The sequence below is a fragment of the Mobula hypostoma genome, chromosome 1 (assembly GCF_963921235.1).
Source record: "Mobula hypostoma chromosome 1, sMobHyp1.1, whole genome shotgun sequence".
Classification (NCBI taxonomy): domain Eukaryota; kingdom Metazoa; phylum Chordata; class Chondrichthyes; order Myliobatiformes; family Myliobatidae; genus Mobula; species Mobula hypostoma.
The window spans coordinates 151,319,046-151,330,544 of NC_086097.1; positions in this window are offsets into that span (position 1 = coordinate 151,319,046).

Consider the following 11,499-nt stretch of genomic DNA (forward strand, 5'->3'; position numbering starts at 1 on the left):
CAAAGATATTGAGTTTCAATAAATGTCAATTGGATCAAATATTTTATTTTAGCTTTATTTATGTTATATTGTTTTGCAGACCCAATTTAAGTTGAAATGTTGAAGGAAAGGAAGTATGGTGAAAAAGTTGGGACTCTTCCAAGACTTGGATTTGCCATTTCACAAAAACGTTTTCTTGAAGCATCCTATAAAGTTGCTTACTGGATTGCCAAACAAAAGAAGCCCCACTCAATTGGAGAGACTTTGGTAGAGTCATGTGCACTGGAAATGATTGAGCTGGTTTGTGGACTGGAACAGAGGAAAGAACTGAAGGGGTTCCCTTATCAATTAATGTGACAGGTTCTAGAATAGTTGATATTTCTTTTAACATTTTGAAGCAGGTCATTGAGGAACTGGCAGCCTCGCAATTCCCAATCAGTATGCAAATGAATGCAACTACAGATATCTCTCAATGTAGTCAGCTCCTTGTTTTCATTTGTTATGTGTATGCTAATAACATCAAAGAAGAATTTTTATTTTGTGAAACCCTTCTGGAAACTACAAAAGCCATTGATGTTTTGGAAATAGTAAAATGTTTTTTAGCCAAACAAAACTTTAACTGGAAAGAAAAACTTCATACTCTTTGCACAGATGGAGCTCCAGCAAAGCTTGATATTACATCCACTTTAGTGAAAAAGGAAGAGAGTAGTAGTTTGCATCTTTAAAAACTTTCAAATGCTGAAGGAAGTGCTTTACCAAGATGGAGTTGAGATTCAGAATTCTCTGTCAATTTCTTTGAAGAAAGCCATCTACGAACACCTGGAAACACTTCATAACTCTTTCAAAAGTTATTTCCATCTTGATGGCATTAAAGTTGAACTATGGATCCACGATCCTTTACTTTCTAATATAAACTCTAACAGAGATGTTGATATAGCCAAATCTGAATTCAATGAAAACTTAGTACAATTGGAGTTTAGCTCAAAAAGCCTTGGAAAATTCTGGTGTTCTTTGAAAGAAGCCTAACCTCGCCAAGTAAGGTAAGCTATAGAAGCTTTAATTCGATTTGCAGCAACATATCTTTGCGAATCAGGAATTTCAACACTTGTAATCATTAAAACAAAAAATCACAATTGATTGGATGTCCCACATGACAGGTGTGTTGCATTGTTAATGACCACCCCACAGTTCAATGATCTTTTTCAAGCTAAGCAATGACAACCTTCATACTGATGTCCCTAAAAATAAAACTAAATTTTAACTTGCCTATATTTTAAATATATAGTCTTGTTATTTAATGTATTAACGAAGAAGCACACATATTACTATATCACAAATTAGTGTTTTTTTAAATATTTTGATAACTATATTTCAATATAAACCCATAAGATATAGAAGCAGAATTAGGTCATTTGGCCCATCGAGTCTGTTCTGTCATTTCATCATGGGTTATCCAATTTTCCTCTCAACCCCAATCTCCTGCCTTCTCCCTGTATCCCTTCATACCCCGACCAATCATGAATCTATCAACCTCTGCCTAAAATATACATGGATTTGTCCTCCACAGTCGCCTGTGGCAACAGATTCCACAGATTCACCACTTTCTGTCTAAAGAAATACCTCCAATTTCTGTTCTAAATGGATGCCCCTGTATTCTGAGGCTGTGTCCTCTGGCCTCTATTAAATACAGAAATTGATTAGATGAGACTAATGAGCTGATGAATGAAAAAGCCAAATATAGAAGCTTCAAATCAAAATGTCTGTTTTGTTGGTAAAGGAAATGAAGGAGAAATGAAGCATTTTGTCATTTCAGAGATGGAATCGATGATTTTTCAAAATTGACTTTTGAGATCACTAACAAGGCCAAAATTTGTTGCTCTTCCCTAAATACCCCTGATTAAGTGATGGTGGTGAGCTGTCTTCTTCAGCTGCTGCAGGCAATCTTTTCAAGATGTACCAGAGGTGCCGTGGAGTTCCAGGATGATGGAGACGTATCAAGCCAAGATTCAAGCATCTTAGTGGGGCTCTTGCACTTCATGATGGTTGGGTTTTGCAAGGTGTTGTCAGACTAGCCAGGGTATAGGTAGTTGATGGGTTGCCAAATCAAATTGGCTGCCCTGTGCTGGATAGTTTTGAAGCTCTTTGACAATGAAAGGTGCTGCATTAATCAGGCGAGCAAACAGTATTCCATGATATTCCTGACACAGCTTACAGATGGTGAAAAGGACCAGGGTGACAAGAAGCAAGTTATTTCTTTGAGAATAGTCTCTGTGCGACACTTGTAGCCACTTTGTGGCTGTTCTAGCAGAGTTTCTGATCAATGGTATTCCCTAGGATGCTGACAGTGGGGAGCCAGCTTTGATGACACCATTGAATGTGCTAAGGCTCATCACTTGGAAATGGTCATGGCTTGGCATTTTTGTGCTTAAACAATATTTTTCATTACAGCCCATGCCTGAATATTGTCTGGGTCTTGTTGCAAGCAGGTAATAGACTGCTTCATTTGCTGAGGAACTGTGCATTGAACCAAATATCATGCATTTATTAGCAACTTTCCCAGACATGAACTACTGATGGAAGTAAGGCCATTGATGAAACATTTGAAGGTGTGTGTACCTGATCATGGCCCTAATGAACTCCTGTGGTGATTTCCTGGAGCTCCAAACATTAACCTTGAATAATCTTCTGGAACAGCATTACAGACCTTCTCCCCCCCCAAAAAAATACTTCCGTTATAATATTTTCAAACCTACAATATTGTACATCAATGCATTACCATTCAGTGTAAAACTCGTAAAGCAATTGGACATATCACTCCAAGAGAGATGTTTGTGGACTTCCAACACGGGTTCCTGTCAGTTGTCCTGCTGTTGTAGAAGGCTGTAAATTGATACATTTCCCTCTGCAGTTTTTATGCCAGCAACACCAACTCCAGCATGGTTCTCAGCACATTGACATAAATGATGGAATGTGCCAATATGCAACTCCTTGCATTGGAAGACCAACACATCTTGGGCAGACCAGAGAGCATCAAGTTGAAAATCTTTCAGTATAAGTTGCAGGTTGCCTCAGAATGTGTCCCCAGGATAGCCAGCAGTGCAGAGAGTCCGGTGTCATGGCATTGCTTATAATGAATTGACTACCTCCTCTGCTTTGAACGATCACTCATGTTATCTCCTCAATGGACTTGACAAAAGGCTTGAAGCAGTACACAAACAAGACGTAGGAGAGAGAGAGTAGATTTGCTCAGAAAGCAATTCATTTCTCACTCATTAATTAGATCAGTGCTACTGAAGTCTGTGTAATGATATAGCCCCAGAGCCTTCATGATTAGTATGATTTGATTCCCTGATGAATGAGCTTATCTTAATCTTTAATAATATAACTTAAATAAATGGAGAGTTATTCAACAGAATAAAATTCAACATACATCATGCACAGAGTAGTTAATTGAAAAAACAAATTATCTCATTTAGTGGGGCCAGTGTGTCTTGCACTGATCTAGTGATATAATTTTCAATAACTTTTCACTGCTTTCACTCTTTCTCCTTTGATCCCTGACCTTTACTTTCTTATTGAATGCTGGAGTCTATCAGAGAAGTTTGGCTTTACCCAGTTATTTCGGTGGAATCTCTGTCAGTGTTACTATTTTAATCTGTTACAGAGCAGTCTGCATGTGCTTACAAAATCCTTAAGATAGGAAACATTTTGAAGCAGAGATGTTTCCATTTATTATTCACTGCTTTTTTATTCCATGTTAGAAAGTGCACTTGCTATTTAATAATCAATTACACATTAACTGCAAATAATATCACATTACGATTCCAATGATTTTAAGATGCTGTTTTTGATCTGCAGTTTAAAATCTTGTAAAAATGCATCAAATACAAAGAAGAATGTTTTGTTTTTTTACTCTGATGTAGGCTCTTATGGGTGCATAAAACATGAATAATAACCAATCTCAGGCAACTTATTAGTGCACACACTCCCTTGAGTCAGAGCTGACCCTTGGTTACTTGTATAGATTTCCTAGGATGGATTATTACACAGTGACCAGTGTAAGGAGGATTTGGTTACTCTTCTCTGCCAAGTTTGGGTGGGTCCTCAACTTTAGTAAAGGACTGATAATACAAGCACAGTTCAAAGTTAAAAGAATAGTAATGGCCTAATTCAATTACTACACTGAGCTCCAATAAACTATGAACATACTTTGCAGGTTAATATTTCAGCTGACAGATACTGACCCTTATGAAATCTTATCGATGCATTCTGTTCAGATGCATAATTCTGTGTGCGGTAACTGTACTGCATATGATTTCAAAATCTGCAGAGAGTTGTGGACACAGCTAAACCATATCACAGAAACCAGCCTCCCCTCTATGGGCTCTATCTATACTTCTTACTGCCTCAGTACAGCAGCCAGCACAAAGGCCCCTCCACTGAAAGCACGTACCACAAGGTTCAAGGACAGTTTCTATTCCTCTGTTATCTGACTCTTGAATGGGCCTCTTGTACAATATGATGGACTCTAGAACTCACAGTCCACCTTGTTATGATCATGCACTTTATTGTTTAAATTTGCCACACTTTTTCTGTAGCCTTTGCATTTTATTCTGTATTGTTATTAGTTTAACTTATTCTAGCTCAGTGCACTGTGCAATGATTTGATCTGTATAAACGGTATGCAAGACAAGCTTTTCACTGTACTTTGAAACATGTGGCAAAAATCAACCAAAGTTAATACCAATACCAATACCCTGGCAATGTTGGGCTTCTTTGGTACTGCACAGAACTGACCACCCTCTAACTCTGATGCAATAAATGAACCGTACTTCAGATTTGCAATAAACATTTAATGAAAAATATATGAAAATTCAGTTTAAATTCAGGGGAGGTAAAGAAAGCCAAACCTCCTTCACATCATCACTGTGTTTACTGCAGATGAACATGTGGAAAGTTTCACTGCGCAATAGAGAATACTGCTCTGAAATTAGAGAGTTTAGAAAAACTAAAAATGACAACATATTACTTCTAAGCACAATAACAAACATTAGATTTTCTCCTGGATCTTCCACCTTATATTCAGAACCTTATGTAAATACATCTCCAAATATATGATTATGTCTCCCATTTCATGGATGATTTACTCAATATCTTTGTATGAATACATAAGACTGGCCCATCGAGCATTTACTTATTGGGAAGAAACATTGTAAATGCTTTGAACAGTTCAACATAAGTTCAGCAGTTCATGTTTTTAGCCTGAGCATGGATTCCATGATTGCAGGGCCATAGACGAAAAACTAGATGAACGCCTTTCACGAGTGAAATGCGGAAAAGCATTCAAACATATTCTGTACACCCTTCTGCGAATGGCAAGTGAGCTTTTATTTCTTCCTCATTTCTGTACTACTTCTTCCTTGCATCATCTAATCTTCCATGAGTTAAACGGTTTTGCACCAAAAGAGAGAGGAGACATTCTATTCAAATTAGCAGTATGTAGCTGGTGATGATATACAATGAACTGTTTTTGAACTTTAACTATTCGCTATTTTTGTGAGCACACACACATAAAGTGTTGGAGGAACGCAGCAGATCAGGCAGCATCAATGGTTCCTGTTACAGTTTGTAATTCCAGAAACTAATTGAAAGGTTAACACAGAAGCCAGGACATTTGTCCACTTAGTTTTTCTTACCCTTTTTTAGTGAGGTGATCATATATTACATGATGGCATAATAATGTATGCCATTCCCATACTTCTTACGTATAACCCATAATGAATTATGTAAACAAAAAATAACCCTTAATCAAACAATATATTTACAATATTACTCAAATATCACTGAAATATTAAATACACTACAGTTCCCTCACTCTGCTGGCTCTCTCATCCCTTCTCTTCCCTTTCCTGGTTTCCTGACCTGCCCATCTCCTCTCTATGGTACTCAACCCCTCTCGCTTTATTCCATAGTCCACCATCCTCTCCCTTCAGATTCCTTCTGCTTGAGTCCTTTAACTCTTCCACCTATCATCCTCCAGCTTCTTACATCATTCCTTCCACTACCCCTTCCAGCATCCACACACATTTCCCATCACCTGGCCTCATGCATCAGCTGCCGGCTTGTACTACTACCCTCCGCTCACCTTCTTGTTCTGACTACTACCCCTTTCCTTTCCAATCCTGATAAAGGGTCGCTGCCGGAAATGTTGACTGTTTATTTCCCCCATAGATTCTGCTGGATTTGCTGAGTTCTTCCAGCATTTTGTATGTGTGTGTGTGTGTTGCTCAAGATTTCCAGCTTCTGCATATTTCCTACGTCACTATTTTTGTGAACTATGTAGTTGATGAGATAGAAAGTCACCTACTTAAGTTATCCAATGTCATAAAAAAATAGGTGAACACTGATGGTAGCATTAAGTGTAAAGGAAATACCCACAGTTTTTGCTAATTGATATCTGTTTGACAACTTTCTGTCCATACAGGCAAATGTGAAGTCACCCATTTGAAAGAACAGAACACTTTCTGCCTGCTGAAAAGCTAGAAGCTGGAGAAGATCAATGTAATTAAGATTGTTAAAATAGTAGAGAAAGGACTGAAAATAATCAAAAGAGCTAATGGATTAACAGGAGACACAAGAGACTGCAAATTTTGGGATCCGGAGCAAAACAAGGACTGTGAGAGAAATTCAAGAGCTCAAGCAGCATTTATGAGGAGAGGGAAACTGTCAGTGTTTTGGGTCAAGGCCCTGGAACTGGACTGAGGATGGAGAGGGTATAATAGTATAAAGAGGAGAGGGAACATGTAAGACAAGGACAATGAACTGAGAAGAAGTGAAGTGGAGTGGGCAGATGGATCCAAGTGGGGAGGAGGAATAGGAGTAAGGAATTGGGAGACAGAGGCATGTGGAAGCAGACAAGGAAAAGAAAAAGACAGATGGAGCCAGCTGATGGAGAAAAGGTTAAACTGGACACAGCCTGGAGCATGATAAGCTTGGACATGAAGGGTACAGGTGCTGGAAACTGATAAGTGAGAAAGGTGATCATGGGAACCATTAGGAAAAAGAAAGAATAGATGGAACCAGATGGGCATGGGGATATGGTGAGTGAAGTGTGTGGGTAGTAGGTAGATAGAACCAGGAAAAAGAGAGATGATATGGAAAAAGGGAAGAAAATAGAAGGATCTCAGCTTGATTGGAGGGACAGAAAAAGGGAAACACAGGAGTTACACACTGTTGGGTTGTACGCAACTGAAGCAGAATATAAAGTAATACACACAAAAGGAACTCAGCAGGCCAGGCAGCATCTATGGAAAAGAGTACAGTCGACGTTTCAGGTTGAGACCCTTCATCAGGACTGAGAAAAAGAGAAGAGGTCAGAGAAAGAAGGTGGGGGAAGAGGTAGAAGTATAAGATGGTAGGTGATAGGTGAAATCAGGAGAGGGGGAGGGGTGATGTAAAGAGCTGGACGTCAATTGGTGAAAGAGGTAAAGAGCTGAGAAAGGAGAGGACAGAAGGCCATGGGGGAAAGGGGAGGAGCACAAAAGGGAAGTGATGGGCAAGTAAGGAGATAAGGTGAGAGAGAGAAATGGGAATGAGAAACAGTGAAGGGAGGGGGAAGCAGCAATTACCAGAAGCTTGAGAAACCCAGATGGAATATAAGGTGTTGCTCCTCCCACCTGAATGTGACCTCATCACGGAAGTAGAGGAGGCCATGGACTGACATGTCAGAATGGGAATGGGAAGTAGAATTGAAATAGGTGGTCATCGGGAGATACAAGCAACACACATCAAAGTTGCTGGTGAACGCAGCAGGCCAGACAGCATCTCTAGGAAGAGGTACAGTTGACGTTTCAGGCCAAGACCCTTCGTCAGGACTAACTGAAGGAAGAGCTAGTAAGAGATTTGAAAGTGGGAGGGGGAGGGGGAGATCCAAAATGATAGGAGAAGACAGGAGGGGGATGGATGGAGCCAAGAGCTGGACAGGTGATTGGCAAAAGGGATATGAGAGGATCATGGGACAGGAGGCCCAGGGAGAAAGAAAAGGGGGAGGAGGGGAAAACCTAGAGGATGGGCAAGGGGTATAGTCAGAGGGACAGAGGGAGAAAAAGGAGAGAGAGAGAGAAAGAATGTGTGTATAAAAATAAATAACAGATGGGGTACAAGGGGGAGGTGGGGCATTAGCGGAAGTTAGAGAAGTCAATGTTCATGCCATCAGGTTGGAGGCTATCCAGACAGAATATAAGGTGTTGATCCTCCAACCTGAGAGTGGCTTCATCTTTACAGTAGAGGAGGCTGTGGATAGACCATCTTTACAGTAGAGGAGATCCTGCTTTTTTTGGCAGACGAAGGGTAGGTGCTTGGCAAAGTGGTTTTACAACCTATGTCGGGTCTGGCCAATATACAGGAGGCCACACCGGGAGCACCGGATACGGTAGGTGACCTCAACAGACTGACAGGTGAAGTGTCGTATCACCTGGAAGGACTGTTTGGGGCCCTGAACAGTAGTGAGGGAGGAGGCGTAGAGGCAGGTGTGGCACTTGTTCCGCTTGCATGGAGAAGCCCCAAGAGGGAGATCAGCGGGGAGGGACAAGTGGACAAGGGCTTCACGTCGGGAGTAATCATTGCAAAAAGCAGTAAGAGTTGAGTGAGGAAAATATGTGCTTGCTGATGGGATCCCTTTGGAAATGGTGGAAGTTACGCGAAATGGAAGAGGTGCGGGTGACAGCAGTGCTGATGGTGGAGGAAGGAGACTGCCTTCTTTGAAAAAACAAAGACATTTCATTAGCTTTCTTCCCTCCATCATCAATGCTGCCTTCAGCCATATTTCTTCCATTTTGCGCACCTCTGCCCTCACCCCATCCACTCGCCACCTCACCAGGAATAGGGTTCCTCTTGTCCCCACCTACCAACCAGCCAGCCTGCATGTCCAGCACATAACTCTCAGTAATTCCGCCATCTTCAACAGAATCCCACACTAAGCACATCTTCCCCTCCCAACACCCCACGTTCCACTTTCTGCAGTAATTGCTTCCTGCACGACTCCCTTGTGCACTCATCCCTCCCCACTGATCTCCCTCCCGGTATTTATCCTTACAAGCAGAACTGGTGCCACACTTGCTTCTACACCTCCTCCCTCACTACCACTCAAGGCCACAAACAGTCCTTCTAGGTGAGATGACACTTCACCTGTGAGTCTATTGGTGTCATCCACTGTATCCGGTGCTCCTGTTGTGGCTTTCGGTATATCAGTGAGACCCAATGTCAAGCACCTATGCTCCATCCACCAGAAAAAGTGGGATCTCCCGGTGGCCACCCATTTCATTTCTACGTCCCATTCTCAGTCCGACATGTCAGTCCATGGCCTCCTCTACTGTCGGGATGAGGCCACATTCAGGTTGGAGGAGCAAGGTTTTATATTCTGTATGGATAGTCTCCAACTTGATGTCATGAACATCGATTTCTCGAACTTCCAGTAATTGCCCCCGCTTCCTTCACCATTCGCCATTCCCATTTCCCTCTCTCTCCTTATCTCCTTATCTGCCCATCATCTCCTTCTGGCGCTTTTCCCCTTTCCCTCTCTTTTACGGCCTTCTGTCCTCTCCTATCAGATGACTGAATGCTAATGAGATGTCGGTCTATAGACTCTGGAACACAAGTGAGTAGAAGCTATTCTGCAGCAAATCAAATCCAATCTAGACTACACATTGTGATCAATTCTGAGAAATACATCTTAAGAGCACACTATGGAAGGCATATATTTACCAAAATAATACATAGAGTCCAGGAGTTGAATTATAAGAAAGGCCTATGTGATGCAGGTTAGCATTTCCCGGAATTTAAAGGTTGCATAGTGATTTTGATGAAATCTTCAAGTTATTATAGGATAAATTTTTAAAAATGCTTTCTGCAACGTATGGATTCCTGGGACAGGGGCTCATGGCATAACATCTGGGACTAGGCCTTTCAAGAATGAAATGATGGAATACTTCTGCAGACATGCTCCCTTGTGTAAACTCCTGTTGAAGCGCAGTCAATTATTATTATTTAGCCTGAAATTGATAGTTTGTTAAGAACCATGAGATGTACAGCAGGCGTAGTGTGGACACAGAGCAGCCATAATCTGATTGATCAAAGCTGATATCCCTGTAATTCAATATCTATCTTGCATTATAGAAAAAACCACTTAAGTATGCAACACTGTGTGGCTGATGCAATATAAAGCATCTTCAAGAGAGAAAGGAAGAAAATATCAAGAAATAGAGTTTCACAACATTAATGAATATTTGTAAATAGTACTTTAATGCTTTGTCTAATTAACACTACAATAATTATAGCTGCACGAAGATAACATTATCTTCAAAGATCAAAGTAAATTTCTTTACAAAGTACTTACAGTATACAACCCTGAGATTCATTTTCTTGTGGACAACCTCAATAAATCCAATAACCATAACCATAATAGAATCAATGAAAGCCGCACCAACAGGATGGACAAACAATGTGCAAATACAAAAAGAAAGAAGAAAAAGAAATAATAATAAATAAGCAATAAATATCAAGAACATGAGACGAAGATTCCTTGAAAGTGAGTCCGCAGGTTGTGGGAACAGTTCAATAAAGGGGCAACTGAAGTTATCCTTCTGGTTCAAGAGCCTAATAGTTGAGGGGTAATATTCATTCCTGAACATGGTGGTGTGAGTCCTGAAGCTCCTTTACCACCTTCCTGATGGCAACAGCAAGAACAGAGCATGACCTGGATGGTGGTGATGGGGGTGTGGGGTCCCTGATGATGGAAACTGCTTTTCTGTGACAATACTTTATGTAGGTGTGCTCAGTGGTGGGGAAGGCTTTACCCATGAGGGACTGGGCCATATCCACCAATTTTTGCAGCATTTTCCATGTACACTTGTGCTTATGGAGATTGTGGAGGAGATGTTGTTGCCAATCCAAACTAACTGGGTTCTGCAAATGAGGAAATTGAGGATCCAGCCAAGGTCTTGAAGCTTTTGATTAGTTTTGAGGGGATGTTAATATTGAATGCTGAGCTGTAGACAATAAAGAGCATCCCGATGTACGCATCTTTGTTGTCCAGATGTTCCAGGGTGGAGTGGCGAGCCAATGAAATGACATCTGCTGTGGACCTGTTGTTGCTAGTAGGAAAATTGGAGCAGATCCAAGTCTTTGATCAGGCAGGAGTTGATATGTTTCAACAACCTCTCAAAACACTTCATCACTGTGAATGTAACTGCTACTGGATGAAAGTCATTGATACAGGTTATCATGTTTTTCCTAGGCACTGGTATAATTGAAACCTACTTGAAGCAGGAGGGTACCTCAGACTGCCAAAGGAAGAGGTTAGAGATCTCAGTAAACGCTCCAGCAAGTTGATCAGCATTGATCTTTGGTATTCGGCCAGACACCCTATCTGGGTCTGATGCTTTCCATAATTTCACCCTCCTGAAGAATGTTCTTAAGTCAGCCTCAGAGACTGAAATCGCAGGCTGTACTGTCCATGCAATA